At 38.9% G+C, this 20,162-nt stretch overlaps 1 protein-coding gene across 3 annotated transcripts in view; it reads left to right on the top strand.

The window, feature by feature from the left end:
• NCKAP5 (NCK associated protein 5) overlaps positions 1-20,162 on the top strand; it is a 711,275-nt gene that overhangs the window by 59,079 nt on the left and 632,034 nt on the right. The window contains exon 1 of one of the 3 annotated variants that reach the window (XM_087950138.1): positions 5,098-5,475. The exons of the other annotated variants lie outside the window; for them this stretch is intronic. The gene's annotated coding sequence lies outside the window, so the exon portion shown is untranslated. Of the gene's footprint in view, positions 1-5,097; positions 5,476-20,162 lie in introns of those variants that run through there. 3 annotated transcript variants of the gene reach the window in all.

Here is a 20,162-nt window from a genome sequence, read left to right on the forward strand (position 1 = left end):
CATTAGTCCAAAACCATCCCGTGAATGTTACAGACATTCTGCAGCATTACTGTACGTTGATTTGTTTTTATGTATTTATGTACTGGATTTTAATCCCATCCTTATTACTTTATAACTAATTCAAGATGGCAAACATGCCTAATACTCCTCCCTCTTCCTATTTGTCCCCACAACAATTCTGTGAGATAAGTTGGGTTGAGAGAGAGAGAGTGACTTGGCCCTTAGTCAGCCAGTTTTCATGCTTAAAGTGGGAGACTAAACTCACCATCTCCTAGTTTCTACATTAGCCCCAGTATTAGGTCACCACCACATCAAACTGGCTTCTGAGTTTTGAATTGTTATCTTTAAGTGTTATATTAGCAGTGCAAGGAATGGAGGCGAGGCACTTTGAAAGGCTAACAGAGTTTATTCTAACCAGAACAGGTTACCCGTGGCAGCCCCAAGCTTACGAGAGCGGCTCGTGGCAGGCAACAGCTGATGCCACCTGACAGCTCCCTTTTATATGCCAGCTAAGATGGCCAGCCAATAGGGAACAGCTCCGGCTCCCATCAAAAGTGTGGACTGGAGTTAGAATTTAGCTGGGAACACAAAACAGCACAATTTCAGCCTCATCCTATATGCCTTAGCTAGTGCTTTTAGAGTCATTGGTCATGATTCTATGTGATTCTATGCCATCTATGCGAAAAAGGTAAGTTTAGTCTTTGGATTTTAAAATATAAGAGCTCAAAGAAGGAACCTAAAGTATGTCAACCAACTTCATTCTTCTTTTACAAACTGGCAGGAGATAAAGGCTGAAGTGCGGATATCTTCACATATTCACTTAATGAGTAGGACAGATATAGCCACCCTGTCTTCTGTTGCTTGACACTAACTCATCCCTTTTTGCAGTTATTGCCATTCTCTTTTCAAGAAAACTATGGGTTTTTTGTTGCTGTTGTAGCAGCAACTGATGCCGACCAGAAGATTTATGTTGTTAGAGGCTATGCCCGAAGCTTCTACAGAAGAGGAGGAAATGGGGTGTTATGGTTGTGTCTTTTTCTCTTAGAGGAGACAGAACACCCTGCCAGTATATAGTTTGTTGATCCATTGGCTTCAGGAAACATTGATGAACATCCCTACATTTCCTCATAATGTAAAAGAAGCCAAAGAGATTGATCCATGCAATATGAACAATACAGGGCAAATATCTTCTCATGATGTACAAGTCTTTATAATCTCTCTCTCTCTCTCTCTCTCTCTCTCTCTGACACACACACACATACACACACAGAGGTCCTTCTGACTAGGACTGTTGAAAACAGACTGCACAGATATTCTGTGATAAGAAGTATTAAAAGCTGTAGAGGAAGCCCTAAAACACACATCACTGTTAAAAGACAAAACCCAAAATATCTTGCACAAAATCTGTTCCATCTCTTAGCAGTCCTTAGGTCCTCTCCTTATAATTATGAGAACAGACAACCGTAATTTAAATGACTGTGTAAAGGCTTTTTCCCCGCATAGATTGTGATGCCTGCTAAATCAAGGGCCGCCAACTTTTTGGACCTCAGGGACCACCAAACTCATAATTTTAAATTCCGTGGACCACTAATTTGAATTTTGACTGGCGGTGGCACAGGAAACTTTGGCCTGGCTCTCAAGAGATGACATTGACTCCGGCTGCTTCTCTCTGCTAACAGGCAAAATTGTCTCTCTCTAATTATCAACATGAGGTGTCACATAAAGTGTTCAGTGAGAAAATAAGCATCACTGCCATGATGAGCCTAACATTTTTAAACAGGATCCTAAATGGTTTTGTTTGAAATTCTTCCCCCCCACCCCCCGCCCAGAGATACACACAACTCTTATGATGCTATTGGTTGGGGCACAATTTGCATTCATAGCTTAATAAATAAATAAGAGTAATCTATCAGAGAGGAATATTTCACAGGGACCATACTCCTCTGTGTTTCTACTACTACCTAGACATGTGATACAAATTTTGTTTATTTTGGCTATTTCAAACAGATTCGCTAGACAAAAATGCATGCGTGCTATAGACATGTACTTTGTCTTGTTTCTCTTCTGTTGGTTCAGCATAGTAAATATTGTTATTTGGAAACTAACCTTCAGCGAGATACTAGAAGAGTAAAGTGAAATTCTGTACCAGGATAAACCCAGAACAAAAGTTCATGGTAATACGTTTTTGTGAAGACATCCTTAAAATTTGGATGGAAATCTACTCCTTATACTTGTAGTCAACTGACTGATTAGAGATGAGTTTTTATTAGAAGAATAAAAAAAAAACTTATTTTACTTTATTTTACAAGCAAAGGAGCCCGAATGTGCACAGAGCAATAATGTTTCAGTTCAGCGGAGTTCATAACTCTGATGACTGGATTGAGAGCTAAAGTAGTGGGATAATTGGAAATCTATTTATACCTTTAGGATTACTTATCGCTTTTATGGCAGATTTGATTTTGAAAATCATTTATTACACATTACCAAGAACCAAGACATAGTTCCTTAGTCACACATTGAGCAAACCTAATGAATTTTAAAAGGACATTTATATACAGTTTATGGAGGGATATGACCTAGAGGTGAAGATGCTCACCTCACACTCAAGAGATTGAGAGTTCAATCCTAGGCAGTGACAGATGTTTCTCTGTCAGGGTGCAAAGAGAAAATATCTGCAGTGAATTCTGCATAGACATCAGGAAGGGAAACTGGCCAGTAAACACTCAGCTACATTCAGTTGTCCTGACTCTACCTTGATTAAAAAAAAGGATTACAGGGGCATAAAAAGATTTTTAAAATTATGTACAGTTCATTACTTTATTACAAATAATTTATACATTTGGAAAAGATCTTTAATATATATGTAGAAGATTACTTACAATGCTATACCTATTCTTCAGATGAGATACTTCACAATGCATAGGAACATGTAAGGGCACATGTCTCTTTGGATGACTAAAGTAGCCATGTCTTTTTTCCAGGTCGTGCAGCTGCTTTAATAGCTGCTCCTGGCTGTTTCCAAGTGTCAAAGCATTTTCCTTTACTAAGGGGGAAAAATGGAAGAAGGCCAAATTGAAGGGAATCTTTTGAATACACCCCCAATGCAACTTGCATGAGAAGAATATTGTTTAATTTTTCTATTTGCTCCATGAGGCACAATCAGTTTCTTAATCCAAACACCTTCACAAAGATGAATAATTCCTCTTGAATTTCCCTTCATGTTTCCCTGAAACCAAACTTAAGTAATGTTGGTGAGATCTGCCATCAATGTGAACATATCCCCTTAAAATGATCAATGAGTCGTACAATCAAATTTTATGTTCAAGCATAACTTGAAAACGCGTCCACTGATTTTTGAGGCATTTGATGTCTTGATAAAACTAATTTCCTTGCAAATGCCATCTCATTCTATTTACAAATAACCGAAGAAAACCGTTACTACAGTTGTTACTGTTGGTTAGTGAGATGATCATTTTCTTGATTTGATATATTAAATAAATAATGTATGGGAGAACGGGACTACAATGGATAGTATGATCAGGCATACTAAGTCATTGGATGCATCTACGTTACCTTCCACCTGGTACAGTTTTACAGTTCACAATCCAAACATATTGCAGATATATCAGGGCTGCTTCAATGAATTATATTTGACTGAACATGAAGGCTTAAAGACTTGCGAACTTCAACTGCCAACATTCTCCAGCCAGACATGTCTGGCTGGGGAATTCTGGGACTTGAAGTCCGTAGATCTTAAAGTTATCAAGATTGGACAATCCTGACTTAGAGGCTGAAATTCTCTTGTGTTTGTTCTCTTGTGTATCTACTGCAAAGCAAAATGTCTTGTTTCTTAAAGCATAGTTTGAACTTAGAAAGTATAATTTGGAGATATATGGAAACTAGGATTTCAATAGCTCAGAATTAAACTGTTGGGGTCTTGGGGTTTGAGAAAGAAACCCCTTAGGGACAACCAAACTCAGAGAACCCCAAGAACCTAAGTCAGAATTCTGAAACCAGTTCTCCAGAAGCATCAATATCTAAATTCATATTTAAGCCCTCTTTATCGCTTTGTTTGTTGAACCTGTAGTTCTTCATTTTTTTTTCCTTTATAAGCCCGCTTGGAATTTTCCCTACTCTGAAGTTTCTCCATGTTTACATTCTCAGCACAGAAAATACAGGATATTAGAGTGTACACAGTAGCACTTCTATCATGTTCCTCTTCCAGTGATCTAAGACTTCACTTGAAAAGGCCAGCTTCTGGGAAATGAGTGAAGATCTAGTGTGACTTTAGCTTAAGGCTTTTCTTTGAGGAGACATTCCTAGGGACAAGAATGTGAAGCACGGCTGCAAACATCAAGTTCTTGAAGACTAGAAGATGTTGTCCTTGTTTTACACAAAAGCAGCCAGCCAGTCTGAAGACCCAGGAGGAGTGAAAGGTCAATATTTTCTTTTGTTTTATCAGCTACCACAAGCTGAATAGCTGCCTTTGTCATTTCCAAAGGATTCTCCTCCCTTTTTACTCTTGGGGGGAAAAAAAGACCTAGTAGTAATGCCACTCCAATTTACATTGTGAATGAAGGATTACAGACCCTCATTTCTTCTCTTCTTTTACATATTTGCTACAGTTTATTGTGCTACAAAATACCTCATGGACAATGCTGTTTAGAGAGAAACTATTAATCCTACAAACTATTTACAAATATTTGTATAACGAAAGAACTGAAATCTTTGCAACATACACGGTGCATGGCCCTAATGTTTATCCTCCCCTTTTACTGGAAGATCCAGTGTACTCTATCAAATTTTGATTTAGTAAATAATTTTTAAATCTGCGCTAAGTCCATAATGCTTCTATATAATATTTATAGACATAGTCATGCTTAAAGCATGCAGGGTCTAAAAAAAAAAGTGCAGCGTTTAATTTACTAAGCATCTATTTATTTGGCTGCATGTCTTTTTTATTCCTTTCCTTTGGGGTCTGGCAAGGATAGGATTCTTACGGAAACTTGGCTTCATGCTCCTAAAGAAAGCATAGTTGAGATAATCACAAGTATTTACATATGTATAAGCAAAATTCTTACTATGCTCCCAGCTTGCACTTCAGGAGAGAGACAGTGGTTACTCCCCACCCCTCTCAGTTCCTTCTTTCTTTTTTTTGACAGCCAGTTAATAAAGACTCAACAATAAGCAGCTGCTTGTGATGTCATTTGGGACTTTGTCCACAGAGCTTGTATTTACAAGTACGGAGCCACAGAAAAACTAACTGGCAGCAAACTTTTATGTCTGCACTTACAGTAGGACTTTCAACTGTGCTCATGATGAACTTGAGAGCTCATTCAGTACTCCACACCAGAAATTTTTAAGGCTTGGTAAATAAACACAGCATTCACTCAAGAGGAATTCTGGACTGCCTGAGACTTCCACAGGTTTTTCATTTCTCTAGTACTGGAGCAAGTTTTAATGGAGCAACAGCAAGTAAGGGGTTTATTGTTGTTGTTATTATTGTTATTTTCACGTTTCTGATTCTTTTCTTGTCACTCTATTTACTATGCTTCAGTCTTGCAGCTGGGGGGTTACTGTTAATTATCAAACTGGCAACTGTTAGACAGAATTATAGTTAGGTGGTTCAATATGCTTTATGAATTTTCTCATAAAACTGGAATGTCAGAGCTGAGCATGAGTTTGATTTTGACTTCAAATTTTATGGATATGTTAAGCTCTACCTCTTTGGGGGGTAATTGATTCATCTGTCTACAGTTTTAAAGCTAATGCTATACTCAATATTTTGTCTAGTTAAATGTTGAATTTGAAAATATTCATCTACTTTTTATACTTTTGGATTATTGCTCAAATTATATTAGTTAAGTGTTTCAAAATTGGATTATTTATTTTGCTAGATTTAGAAAAAATACAGATCTGCACAAAAGTTTTGAAAAATTTCAGGGCATCAAAACGTGTGAAACTGAAGTCCTTTATTAACAACTGAACATGAAAGTTTGGATGATGTTACCAATAGTGTATAGGATGGAACATGACTGAAGAATCTAACAGTAGAAGGAGCAACTTCAAATCACAATTGCTACATGCTACTGCAACATAAATTTTCAGAAAGCTTGAAGTACATTAATCCAAAATTACAAATAAAGCTGCATGAAATATTTACTAAAGAGCAAGCAGAAAAAGAGATGATGTGAAATTGCCATGCTGTCCCTTCTCACCCTCTGGGCAATCTTACTTACTCATGTTGACATGGAAAAGAACATAATAGGATTTAATAGGACTTAATCCTTTGTAAATCTGTCTAGAATTTGAGCTTTTGGATACAATCCCCTATGTACTTTCCTGGTGATAAACCCGCTTTAACCCTAATGGGTATATTTCTGAACGATCGTCCATAGGATTGCATTTTTAATCATCAAAGTCCCCATAGATATTTTGTGGAAGAATATAGTTGACAATGCTTTTTCATTCCTTCTTCCTATTGCAAGAAGAGGTTGTTGCTCCTACCACCTCATAGAGGTAGAGAAGTTGACCAAGATATCTTCTTGTGTCCCCTCACCTTCTTTCTGTACTCTCTCTTCATAACATTTTCATACTTTTAGCTTTGCCTGACCATTTTATTTTCAGAATTCTAATGAATCTTTGGGAACAAACTGTTTGCATGTTTTCCATTCCCTGATTCACTTTTCACTCTAAGGACACTGAATCCACAGATCTGAAGGGGTAGGTAAAGTACAAGTACACATGAAAACCAAGCCCCTACATCTTCAATATAGAATAGGTTTATTCAACCCACATCATCCAAGTCTTTTGTAATGGGATGAGTTGAATTATTTTTGCATTTCTTCTTATTTTATTTCCACCTTGGGTTTCCTTTGATCATTATTTAATTTTTTTTTTGTTCCCCAACCCACAAATTCTATGCCTGTACATTTATTCAGAATGTTCTCATCACCTTATTTATTTAATAATATTTCTATCTGTTTCTTTCATTTCATTGGAAACAATCCCAAACCAAGTAAGGAAGAAAATTAGGGGCTTTGTAAGATTGAAAGATTGTAAGATTGAAGGCAAAGCTAGATAATCTGGGGCCCATTCCCATTTGTACTTTCCCACAAAGCTGTCTCAGATGACACCACTGGAATTCAGCATCAAACCCACAATTTTCACTAGTGTGATCTGATTTTAGCAAAAACAAAACAAAACAAAACAAAACCCACCACACCAAATATTTATATTAGATCTATGTGAGGCTTAGCATACCCAGTTTAAATCCCTAGATTTCCCTTGGGAAGAAGAGTTAATGAATGGGAAATGTAGCTCTTGGTTGCAAAAAACATTGCCCAAGTCATTTTTTAGGATATAAGGATTTAAAATAAGGTGTTTACAAGCCCTGTGGATATTGCTGTGGTGGGTTTTGGATCACAACTAGCAGTATATTTAAACAAATATACTAATGCAATTATTAATGTATAATTAAGGTGTCCTTAATCATAATTATGATAAAGAACTTTACCAATCAAGAGAGTAGTCTTTTGCATATAGTAACACTTTTAAAAAAATATTTATGGCTGTTTTTCTAGCCACTTGTTCATCTCTTCCTTGTAAGCTGCCCAGAATATTAGATTCCCCCCCCCCACTTTCCCCCCAGATTTTTAAATATTCTTTCTTGATTTCTTATGGACTGCAACAATCTCAAGATTATTTTATTATATTACATATATACATATACACATACGCACACACACACACACACACACACACACACACATATTGAATCACTTCAGCATATATTTAATGTAAGCATGAATTTATCTTAAATGTTTTGGTGAAGATCTTCTCTACACATTTAACAATTTTATTCTAACGTTTATAAAATAAATCATACTATGTATAAGCGTTGCCATATTTTTATCCTGAGAATATTCCTCATTGACTGTGTGTGCAAATGTAAAGAGTGTTAAGTCCATCCAATGTATCAGTCCAGAAATATTGTATATAAATTTGAATATAAATTTGGTGATTCTGAAAAATATACAGCATGCTCCTTGTTAGAATCCTCTGGGAACAAAATTAGACAGAAGCAAACATTAATATGGTTCACAGGGTGAGTAAAGAAATTTGATTTTGGACCCAAGGAAGAATTAGTAGGGTTCCCAAAGTAGCGTCTAATTTTTGACCTTGATCTTGAGGTTCTATCCTAGTCTGTAAAAGCTATGTAGGTTTGAATGAAGAGGAACAATCTTCGACTCAATCCCATCAAGACTGAGTGGCTGCGGTTGTTGCAGCTATTTAGATTCAGGAATATTCCATACCTGACCTTGGATGGAGCTTCATACTTCTCAATTAAAGAATGGTGGACAATCTGTGGTATTCCTGACTCACATCTCCTAGGTGAGCAGGAAGGCAGCTGTGGTCAAGGAGGCCTTTGTGTGACTTCATCTGGTCCACCGGTTGCACCCTTTCCTAGATTGGGAGGCCCTTCAGACAGTCATTTATGCCTTTGTCACCTTATCAAGCTTCAACCAACTATTGGATAAACAGGGAAACCTAAAAACAAATAAAAAATGGAAGAAAGAAGGAATTAACTTAGACTGGTGGCCCTACTTGCAGGTGCAAACAAAATACAAAAAAGATATGGAAGAATTTGGTATAGAGTTAAGTCCCCAACAGCTCGATAAAATTTTATTAGGACCAGAAGAGAAATGTATATCCAAAATTTACAACGATCTCCTAAAATTTGATACAGAAGAGGAGGAGACAATGATTGCACGGATGAAAATTTTTGGATATAACATTCAGTTAGTGGATTGGGAAAGATTTTGGAAGAGAAATTATAAACTAACAATGGCAGCCTCATATAGGGAAAATCTTTACAAAATGTTTTATCATTGGCATCTAGCACCATCGAGATTGGCCAAGATATATCCAAATTTGAGTCTAACATGTTGGAACTGTAAATCAACAACTGGTATCTTCTTTCATATGTGGTGGTTGTGCCCCCAAATTTTAAAAAAATTGGAATAAAATTAGAATCTGTCTAAAAAAAATAACAAATTAAAAAATAGAACTCAAACCGGAAATGTTTTTTTTAGGAATAATTAGAGGTGAATATAAAAAAGAAATTGAATAAGAAGCTTCAACTGGTCCAGAATGCAGCAGGGTGGGCAGGGCTGGGCATGCATCAGTATGCACATATGATACCTTGTTTTACAATCTGCACTGGTTCCTGTTATGATTCTGGCTGTGATTCAAGGTGTTAGTTATGACCTATATAGCCCTACAAGGATAGATCCTAATTACTTGAGGCACCTATCTTCCATGGATTGACTCAATCCAATAGAGTTGACAAGCTTGGGGTCTTTTCAGTTAAAGAGTATTATCTTCAAGACCCTAGAATCATCTTTCTCTGTCACAGCATCTGGTCTCTGTAATGAGATTTCCCCTGATACCAAGCGAGCCCACCCTGCTGACATTCTGGAAAGTCTTAAAAACCTAGATGTTTTTCCAAGCCTTAGGTAAGTTCCTTGCTGCATTGTGTGTTGGTGAAATTGCCATTTTTTTGCGACTTAGTATTCTCTTATAATTATTGTGTTTTGTTTTTATGTTATTTGTTTTATTGTACACTGGCCAAAGTCAGTTGAAGCTGGGCAATGTCTAAATTGAATAAATCAAATTAAAACAGAGAAGGTAAAATTATACTAAGTACACTTCCGTGCTGCTACTATCTGAATTTCTTAAACCTTCGGAAGCAGTCTGAAGGCAGTCTTTGATAGTCTTCACTTCTGCTAATTTAAATATTCTGAGAAGAGAGAATAAAGGTTATTGTTGCACTGAGCTCCAACAGAATCTGCACCAAGACATCTCCCAACCTTTACCTCCACCTCCACATAAAAAGAAGAGGAAAAAAAACTCAAGAGCTTAGCATTTTGGTCTCCTTTTCCAGTGATGAAATAAAGCATGATATTGACACACTACATCTCAATGTGATCCCTATTTGTTTTGTTGGCTATAAGACAGAACTACTGTATAAAGCCTTCAAATATGCATTCTTTTGAAAAGGCCTGGTGTTCCAGAACTGGAAGGAGAGAGGTTAAAAAAGTCTTTTCCAATGCTGAAAGGGACCCACAGTTTCCCAAAACAAAAGAAACTAACAAAACAAGACAAAAATACCCTACCTTTGGAGCAGTTTTAATTGCACTACAAGAGCTAGAAATTAATCAGCTCTTCAACAACACTCTTGAGGTTATAAGAACACCAAAATCCAAAACTTCTTTGAAGTGGCCCACAGTATTTGCATACAAGTGCCTTAACCTGTAACAAAAACAGAGCCAGGGAGATAGAATTAAGCTATAATGGGAGTTGCTTGTTTGCGGCTTACTTCAGTGTATGAAGTAAGTTTGTAAAGCATGGTTTGTGGCTTAGTGAAGCCACAAATAAGTCATTTGTGACTTACTCAACGGTTAAGCAAACCATAGATCAATGTAATATATAAGTCAGACAGTGTAATATGTGAAGCAGACTGTAAGAAAAGAGGGGAAGAAATCTTGCTGGTTCCTATTCTCTGAGAGAAATGGGAAAAGGAATTATGATTTAAGGATGCAAGACAGATACCTAGTTGGAAACTGACACAGCCAAGGAGAAGGTAAAGGGCGAATGACAAAGTTTGGAGAATGACAAAGACAAATTCTTGAAAAGCAGAGGGAAAAAATTGCAACTGTATCGGTTTTACATTGTCAAGACAGGTTTAGATTGAAGTCAAAAGACTTAAATTATTGGATTTGTAGTACTTATACCTCATTCCCTTCTAAAGCTTAATTCAACTGATAACATAGTGGTGTATGGCAATGTTAAGAGGCCTCATCCTATTTGACTATTGATTGAGATTATTTTCTCATCAATGTGAATAAGGGGAAAACCTCAGCTGTAATTTATTTTCTATTGCCAAATACTCTACTTGGCTAACATATCAATTAGTGGATGATCTTCATTCTCCTGGTAATAGTTAACCATTCACCTACTCTCATGCTTATGTACATTTTGAAATGAACAAAGCCATGTTCAGTCCATAATAGCAATAGCAATATCACTTGGACTTATATACCGCTTCATAGTGATTTACAGCCCTCTCTCAGTGGTTTACAATGTCAGCTTATTGCCCTCAACAACCTGCGTCCTCATTTTACCAATCTCAGAAGGATGGAAGGCTGAGTCAACCTGGAGTCCTGTCAGGATCGAACTCCAGACTGTGGGCAGAGTTTGCCTGCAAGACTGCATTCTAATCACTGTGCCACCATGGCTCCTGATTCGAAATTCACTGGGTTTAAAGCAGAATGGTTCATTATATAAATTAGAGCCAACAGAGTGTGATAAATTGATATTACATCTAAGAAAATATCTCTGAATTTAAAATCAACTATGGTAGAAATGAGGGTTTGGTGTTCTCTTTGCTCCTATTCAACAACTGCAAGAGGCCTCTGGCCGAGCTTATCTGTCACGATATCATCAGCATACTAACTACATACTGTATGTCTGAATTAAGCAATGCCATGAGCATCTTGTTCCTGTGAGGATCTGAGTGGGAAACAACAGGCTTCAGCTGAACTGAGAAGTTCTATGTGTTGGGACCTGCTGGTTCTAGGACTGTGTTATCGTTGATGCTAGATGACCCAGATAGTTTCCATGCAAAATCAGAAAGTCTTCCTGAGCCCATGACTCCAGCTCAAAGAGCAGGTGGCTAGGAGAGCCTTTGAATAGTTTTGTGTCATGTCCACTTGTGCCCATTCCCAGATCGGGGGAGTTCTGCCCACAGTCAATCATGTCCCAGCCACCTCCCTGATTGGATTACTGTAACGTACTTTATAGGGGACTGCCCATAGCTGGTGCAAAATGCAGTAGTCTAGGCAGTTACATGTACTTCTAGAACAAAACAGCACATTACATTTCTGCTCTCTGAGGTGCACTGGTAGCCAAGCTTGCTTCCAAGTCCAATTCTAGGTGTTGTTTTTGACCTTTAAAGTCTTTCCTGGCATTGGGATGGTTTCCCTGAGGGGCCACCTCCCTTCAATTACATCTGCCTATCCCACTAGATCCAACAGGTCTTGCATCCTGCAAGTCCTGTAAGTTAGAGAACCATATTTGGCAGGTCCCAGGAGGTGAGTCTTTTCTACCATGGTGCTCCCAGTGAAGTAAGGTTAGCACTGTCCCTCTTTGTTTTCCAGAAGTCCCTCAAAATCTGTCTATGTTATTAGGTCTGGGGGATCCCAAGGGACCAATGAGATCATGTGGTGGCCCCATTGTTGCTGTTAACGTCTCCTTTATGGCTTTTAAAAAAAATTTAATAATGAGTTTTTAAATTATCTATCTATCTATCTATCTATCTATCTATCTATCTATCTATCTATCTATCTATCTATCTATCTATCCATCTATATCTATCTATCCACCTACCTACCTACCTACCTATCTACCAAGTTGTAAGCCATCCAGAGTCACTCTGAAGCAGCTGTATAAATTTTACATGTAAATAAATAAAAATAAACACTTTCAGTGGCCAATTTTTGGGGGGTTTCAATGATGAAAAAACTGAGGCATATGACTGTTCTTTAAAACCTCTTGCCATGGTGATTACTTTTGACTGGCACTAAGGTATCAAACTCCAGTAAGACATGTAGTGTGACAGACGGTGCTGAACGCTGTGGTGGGAATTGCTTATTGCACTGTGAACAATGCAAATTCAATGCCAAGGCAGCCTAGTTAATAAAACAGCCGGTAAATATTATGCTGCGGAAAGATGGACATTTATAGAACCAATGTTTTTGTTGAGCCTTGTGTTTTGATAGAATTGCCACTGAAAGATCCAGTTTGTTTTCTCAGACTCAGATGAGGTCTGGATGGCCTGAATGCATAATAGATCTGTGCAGCTGGAAATTTGTGTCGCAAATTATTTTCTTTGACAGTGCTAATTGATTATAAGGCTCCAGCCTTATCTCAATTGTTAAATTCAACAGTTCCCTCTCCTCCTCCTCCTTTTTCTTGCCCCTTCCTCTGCCTTTCTTTTTTCTTTTCCTTTGAAAATGCAAAATGGGAACATGGGCAGATAATCTACCTATCTTTAAAAAGAAAAATAATAATAATCACAAATGGAAAATAAGGCACTATTAGGACTGGCTGCTCTGAATAAGGTGGAAATAAATCAGAATAATAAACTCTCCTTTATTAAGAAACTTTTGGTTTTGTATATTTTAAAGAAAGTGTGTATGCATTTCACACAGTCATATTCATGGGCATCTTTCACGAGCTTTGCATGACTATTGTGTTGGCTACAGTTATACTACTGTTGTATCATATTTTTCTTCTTGTGGAGCTGGTTTGGATGTCATAATTGTGATTTAATAGGATTTACTGGAACTTAATTTACCAGAACATGATTTAATCTTAATCACTATATTCAAAAGGGAAATTTTTTTTGCTTAATTTAGTACTTGAAGCTATGATATAAAAATATTCCTGGTCCTTCCTTAACAGTAATACAGCTCAGAGATGGCAACTTGTGTCCAAGCCACAATACCCATTTGGCATTTTGAGACTAAGCCATCAAAAAGCCGTTCAGTAAAAGGACAAAGCTTTGGTGGCACTTTTTTTGTTTTGTTTCAATTTGGATTGGAAGGCTTCTGTAGTCCTTCCACTCACATTTCCACCTTCTTTCCTTCCTCGGGCCAATTTTGGTCCATTTTTAGTATTTGGAAGGGACCCTAATAGAAAGGGAGAAGGAATCATAACTGGCTCATTTAAATCCTTTGCTTTCCACCCCTAAATTCAGTCTCCAGAATACAACTTTAACTTGTTTGGGAGGAGCCTGGAGAGATTCAAGACATTTTGATAAGGGATGCGGTTCCCCGATGAACAGTGATTTCCTCCAATGCTTGAGCTTTCCAAGCAGAGGCTGAAGATGATTGGAGATCTGCTGGAGGTGGATGGCTTCAGACAAATGGTCTACAAGAGCTCCTTTGTTTCTAAAGAGAATCAAAAGGGTTTCCGTGCCATGGAAAATCCTTATGTGTATTTAAAGGTTGCACATTGAAAATGCTACAAATAGACAACTGCTTGTTCTTTTTAAATGAAGGTATTTGGTCTTTTGGGTTTGATGCCCTAATATATATAAGAAAAGGAATTAAGTATGTCTAGATTAATGAAAAGAAGGACTAAGGGTGACATGATAGCAGTGTTACAATATCTGAAGGGTTGCCACAAAGAAGAGGGAGTCAAGCTATTCTCCAATGTACTTGGAGGCAGGACAAGAAGGAATGGATGGAAACTAATCAAGGAGAGAAGCAACCTAGAACTAGGGAGAAATTTCCTGACAGTGAGAACAATTAACCAGTGGAATGGCTTGATTCCAGAAGTTGTGGGTGCTCCATCACTGGAGGTTTTCAAGAAGAGATTGGACAGCCATCTTTGTGAAATGGTATAGGGTCTCTGGCTAGAGCAGGGGGTTGGACTAGAAGACCAATTCTGTTATTCTATAAGATAGTTGAACTGTTTTTTTAAAAAAAATAGACTTCCTGCTACTTATCCCATGCCCATGCCATCACATGCATAAAAAACAAGAGCGTCTTTTCAAAGACAGGATCTCTAAATTGTGAGATAGCTCTGAAATTGTACATTGTAGATTGCAGTTTGGCCATTCAGCATTTGTTTCATGATAAGCAGGCAACTTTCCATATTCATCACAAGACTGGTATGGTGGTGTTGTTGTTTGAAAAATAACTCATTCTTTTAAACAAGTTTGCTTCTTGTCCTGGAGTAAATCTGCTCACACTAAATCTTTCAAAACACACTGTTGCTGGTAAAATTTGGAGGTGACTATTGCCAGCAGAGGGCCATGTTAAGCTGAATAATATGGCAATAGGTAATTTAAATAAATATTTACCTTTAAACGCATTTTAAAGGATAGGATTTATACAGGTTATTTGATGGCTTTGATTTTTTTTTTTTTTTAAAAAATAAGAAACTGGTATTATTTGTACTTAATGTGGAAATGTTTTCATTTCTGACTGAACTGAATTAGAATAAAAACTGTAATCTCAGGGATTTTAAAAAAGAAACCAGTAAAGGAATTCCCAGGTATAATCTATCTGTGAGTAACTGCTTCAACAGTCAGTCAGTAAATACTACACAGGTAATTCCTCAGTGTAAAACCATTCGTATAGTGACAATGGCTCTAAAAAAAGTGACTTATGACTGATTTTCACACTTACAACCATTGTAGCATCCCCTTGTCATGGGATCAAAATTCAGATACTTCGTAACGGGTTCATATTTATGACGGTTGCAGTCCCCCAGGGTCACGTGACACCTTTTGTGACCTTCTGAGAAGCAAAGTCAATGGGGAAGCCAGATTCACTTAACAACTGTGGCAAGAAAGGTTAGAAAATGGGGCAAAACTCACTTAACAGTAGTCTTGCTTGGCAACAAAAAATTTGGGCTCAATTGTGGTCATAAGTCAAGGACTACCTGTACAGACAGGCATGTTTGGGGAAAAAAAAGTGATAAAATGATTAACTGAACTTTTTAGACTAGAAGCCTGTGTTGACAGTAAACAATGAAGGACAAAGAAAGCATTAGCTTTCTATAATTCATGTTCTTTTAACAAATGTGAACTATGTACATAGTGGTTATGTTGGTACTCCAGGACTTTTCGGTAAAAAGTTAAGCCCAAACTCTGGCTTTTTCTGAAAGTGATCTGTTTATACTTCACGCTATGCACATTTTACTGCTTGCTTGTAAAGGGTCATTTATTACCCACCCACAATTGTTTGTCCTTTGAACAGATGCTAAAGGAATCATCCTTAAGGGGTGACTTCTCCATAGAACCTAATTACATCTGGCACAAAAGATTAACAGATGTTATAATTGTCTTTATGTTCTGATGAAATGGTTTTCTGCATGATTTGGTTTCCGCTCTTCACCTGGCAACACTGCTCCTGGCATGGACGGCTATATGGATAATGAACATGGCACTTCAATTTGTTTACAGCGATTGTTATCGGATTCACAATTTCCTTCTCATTGTATTTGCTAAGTGTTAGCATAGTTTATGTATTTGCAAGCACAATGGCTATAAAATGCACATATAATTGCCTACTTAGCTTTCTCCCCTCTGCACTTAAGACACTATTGCTTCTGATGTAGTTGCAGAAGAGAGGGACTTAGTACTTGTAAAACTATTTGCATAGACTGCAAATCAAGTGTGAAACAAGGAAAAAGTAATACAGGAATTCAATTTTATAGTAGGAAACAGACAACGTCCATCTATTAGTTACCTAGCCAGATGTGGCCTCTTATTAGACAGATAAAACATCAATGATATGTGATAGATGTTGGAAAGCAGAAGATATTAGAAAGACATTCCTTCTGATCCTTCAAGCATTTTCTCTTCTGCCTTTCCTATCTCCCAAACTGGACCCCTGCCATTAACAGCATCCAAGAACTTGTCCACACTGCTGAGCTGAAATGCTTTCCACTCATCCTTGAGCTGCCAGGGACTCATATCGGTATGAGAGTTGCTGTCATCATTCCCACTTCTGGTCTCAGTCCCAGTTCCAGTCCCATCCCATTCCTTGTAATGGAGGAAAAAAGCTAATTAATCATATACTTCTTCTTTGAAGACTGTGGGAATAATGGAGAAACATAATATTAACCCAGCACAGTTAAGGATGTTTTAAACTAGATTTAGTTTGATGTACTGGTTAAGGCAGGGGTGGGCAATTAATTTCTGTCGGGGGCCACATGGAAAATCAGATCTGCGTTCGAGGGCTGAACCAATTTTATAAAAGGCCATTATAAAGGGCCCATTATAAAATAGCAAATTATATATAAGAATATTATATATATATATATATATATATATATATATATATATATATATATATATATATATATATATATATATATATATATATAATAAAAATAACACCATGACACCGCTCCTCCTGCTACTACTTTCCATGCTTTCCAAACGCGAGTCCCAGGAGAGAACAAACAGCAAACCGTGCTCAGGGGCATCCAAGCCCACCTAAAGCTAGGCCGCTGCTGGTGGAGCCTTGCCCTGCCTTGGTGTCCCGTTTCCCGGCTCGGCGGTCTTGCTCGGGCGGCACTTTAAAAGCCCTCCTCGCGTATGAGCCCAACGAGCCGCTCACCACGAGGGCGGCTCCCAGCACCCGAGCAACTTCCCAGCAACTTGTGGCTTGCTTTTTCCTCTCGGGCACTCGCGCCTGGCCCCGAGCCGCGCAGCGGAGGGGAAACCCGGAGCGCCGCCGGGTCGCCTCCTCCAAGCAGCCCACCCGCCTGCCGGGCGGAACCCTTCCCGCTCATCCCTCGGGTGTCTGCCTCGTTCTTCTCTCAGTCGCTCTCTCGCTCCTCCACCGGCCCAGGAAGAAACTGCTTCAAAGAAGCCGGCAGGGTGGCTTCCTGTCGGCGCAGCTCCTCCGAAGCGCCCATTCACCCCCACACAGCCGCCCGCAGTTCAATCCAGTGCTCCATTCTGCCTGCCTGCCTGCCTGCCTTCGTTTCTGGTTGTTTCGGAGCAGCTTCGGCTGAGAAAAAGAGGCGAATAGTTATTATTCTCAGCCAAAGCTGCTCCGAAACAACCAGAAACTAAGGCAGGCAGGCAGGCAGGCAGAACGGAGCACTGGATTAAACCACGGGTGGCTGGGTGGGGGTGAACGGGCGCTTCGGAGAAGCTGCACTGACAGGAAGCCACCCTGCCGGCTTCTTTGAAGCAGTTTCTTCCTGGGCTGGTGGAGGAGCGAGAGAGCGACTGAGAGAGGAACGAGGCGGGAGGAAACCGAAGCTGCTGAGCCGGAGAGCAGGATAGGCTTTGGTTGCTTCCTCCCTCCCCTCCTCTCCTTTGTGTTCTTGATCCCTGATCCCAGCAGCATTCACCGAAGGCGAAGAAAGCCGCCATTTTTATTTTATTTTTTATTTTTATTTCTTTGCGGCCCGGTACAAAGTGATCCACGGACCGGTACTGGTCCGGGGCCCAGTGGTTGGGGACCCCTGCTCTATGCACTTGAAGGTGATTTCGAACTGGAAGGGGTTGTAGAAAGGTGAAGGGTTGTTCAGCACCACGACGTTGTTCACCTGAACCTTTGCCATATTGGGCGGGAGGGGAGGGGTGGGGGAAGGAAGCGCGGGGAGAGGACCCACAAATAATAGTTGGAGCTTGTTCCTCCTCGCACCCGGGAAAGTGCCTCGCGCGGGAGACGCACGCCGGCCAGGGATGGAGAGGCAAGTTAGATAACTTTGCCGCTGGCTCTCCCGTCTGCTGCTCCCGCCGCCTTCGGCAGAGGCATCGGCCGGGCGGGCGCTGGCATTGTGTGCCTCTCTTCTTTTCTTTCCTACCCCGAGAGCGCTCCGCGCTGTTTTGCAGCTTTGGGGGCCATGCGGCACAGGGCAATACACCACGCCCAGCGATTTTTTTCAGAGGCGGGCCGGATTAGACAGACCAACAGGTCGGATGTGGCCCGCGGGCCGTAGTTTGCCCACCCCTGTGTTAAGGCATCAGACTAGAGAGTGAATGAATTTTAGTTCTGCCTTAGCTACGAAAGCAAGCCATGTGATCTTGGGTCAGTCAGTCTCTTTCAGCTCACCTCACCGTGTTGTTGCTGTTGTGGGGAAAATAGGGAATTAGAAATAGAAAATAGGAAGAGGAAGGCATATTAGTTATGTTATACAAACTAAGATACATGGAGGCAAAAATGGATTTGATTTCTTGTTTGAGGGCTTTCTAGAATCTAGATGCAATTTAATGACTGCTATAAAATGGAATGGCAATGTACTCACCCCTAGGCCTGATCTGACAAAGCTGCTTTCATAGTCTAATGTTCTTCAACCAGAGGCATTCTGACATGACATTTTCCAGAGATGTACTGATCAAAACCATTGAACTCTTTTTCTGTTATAATATGAACTGATGTCACTTGAATATTCAAAAATCCTTGGGAGTCTCTGGAGGGGGAACATTCAGTCTGGTGTAGAAATGAATAAATAACCTGGATCATTTTCAGTCTGGATATTAAATTTCAGCCCTCTGTAGAATCCAAAGATAAATTTCATTGAGTCTATAGCTAACCTATTCTAAGTTTGCAACTATATACTGTATCCTCTTTCTTTGAATCAGTGGGATTTACTTCTGAATACATGCAGAGGAATATTATAGCTTGCCTTATTTCTCCTTTCAATTCTAGCTTTTTAGGGAGAAAAAACCCATTCCTTTGGTATAAAAAAAACATACCAAGGGTATGTTTCCATCAAGAATCAACACAAATTATTTATCATCTGATCACAATTCCAAATTATTTTTCATCTTCTGCAGTGAACCTTAATCATACAGATCTTTGATTGTAGTTGAATGATAGGTTGCTATATTGTCCAGCAAACTGTTAATTAGAATTCAACCTATAATAAAGTTTGATTAATTACCCACATAGATTTTCCTTATGACTTTGATAGCATTCATCAATGTTGTGCAAACTTCAGGAGAATTGAGACTACGATCAACATCAATAGTTAGAAAAGGATGGTGTAGCGATGTATAGGATAAGGCTGCATTCTGAGTGTGATTGGGAACGTCTTAGCAATGATCATTGAGCATTTATAAAAATATTGACATATATGTTGTAGAGAAAACTCTTGTGATTCTCAGTGAAGGAAAACTATAAATGAGCATATCATATACCTGAAAAGATCTGACAGTGGGCCAAGTTGTGTTCTATAACACATTATTATTATATATCCAACTTTTTGGGGGGTAACTGTGAATCAATGGAGCCATATAAGTCCTCGGAATATAGCTTGAGTTTTCCTACTTTTGTTATTATAGGCATCAGAATAGGATAGTTTCATCAATAAAATTACATTACCTTTACTCAATTCAGAAAATTACATTTTAACAACATTTCAGGATGCTATTTGGTACATTAGACACAAAATAAAATTAATGGTGGCCTTTTCAGTTTATGCAATGGACAGCCTTATGTACAGTATTTGGCTTTTAAAGCTGGGTAATGGTAGGAAGGGAAGGGGAATTAAGAATGAGATTCTGGGAAATTAACAGTGATAGGTGTGGCACTTTATTAATACAGACATTGGTTCATCAT

This window comes from Notechis scutatus, chromosome 1 (genome assembly GCF_049901735.1).
Source record: "Notechis scutatus isolate UNSWTSFEM ecotype Mainland chromosome 1, rNotScu1.2, whole genome shotgun sequence".
Lineage (NCBI taxonomy): Eukaryota > Metazoa > Chordata > Lepidosauria > Squamata > Elapidae > Notechis > Notechis scutatus.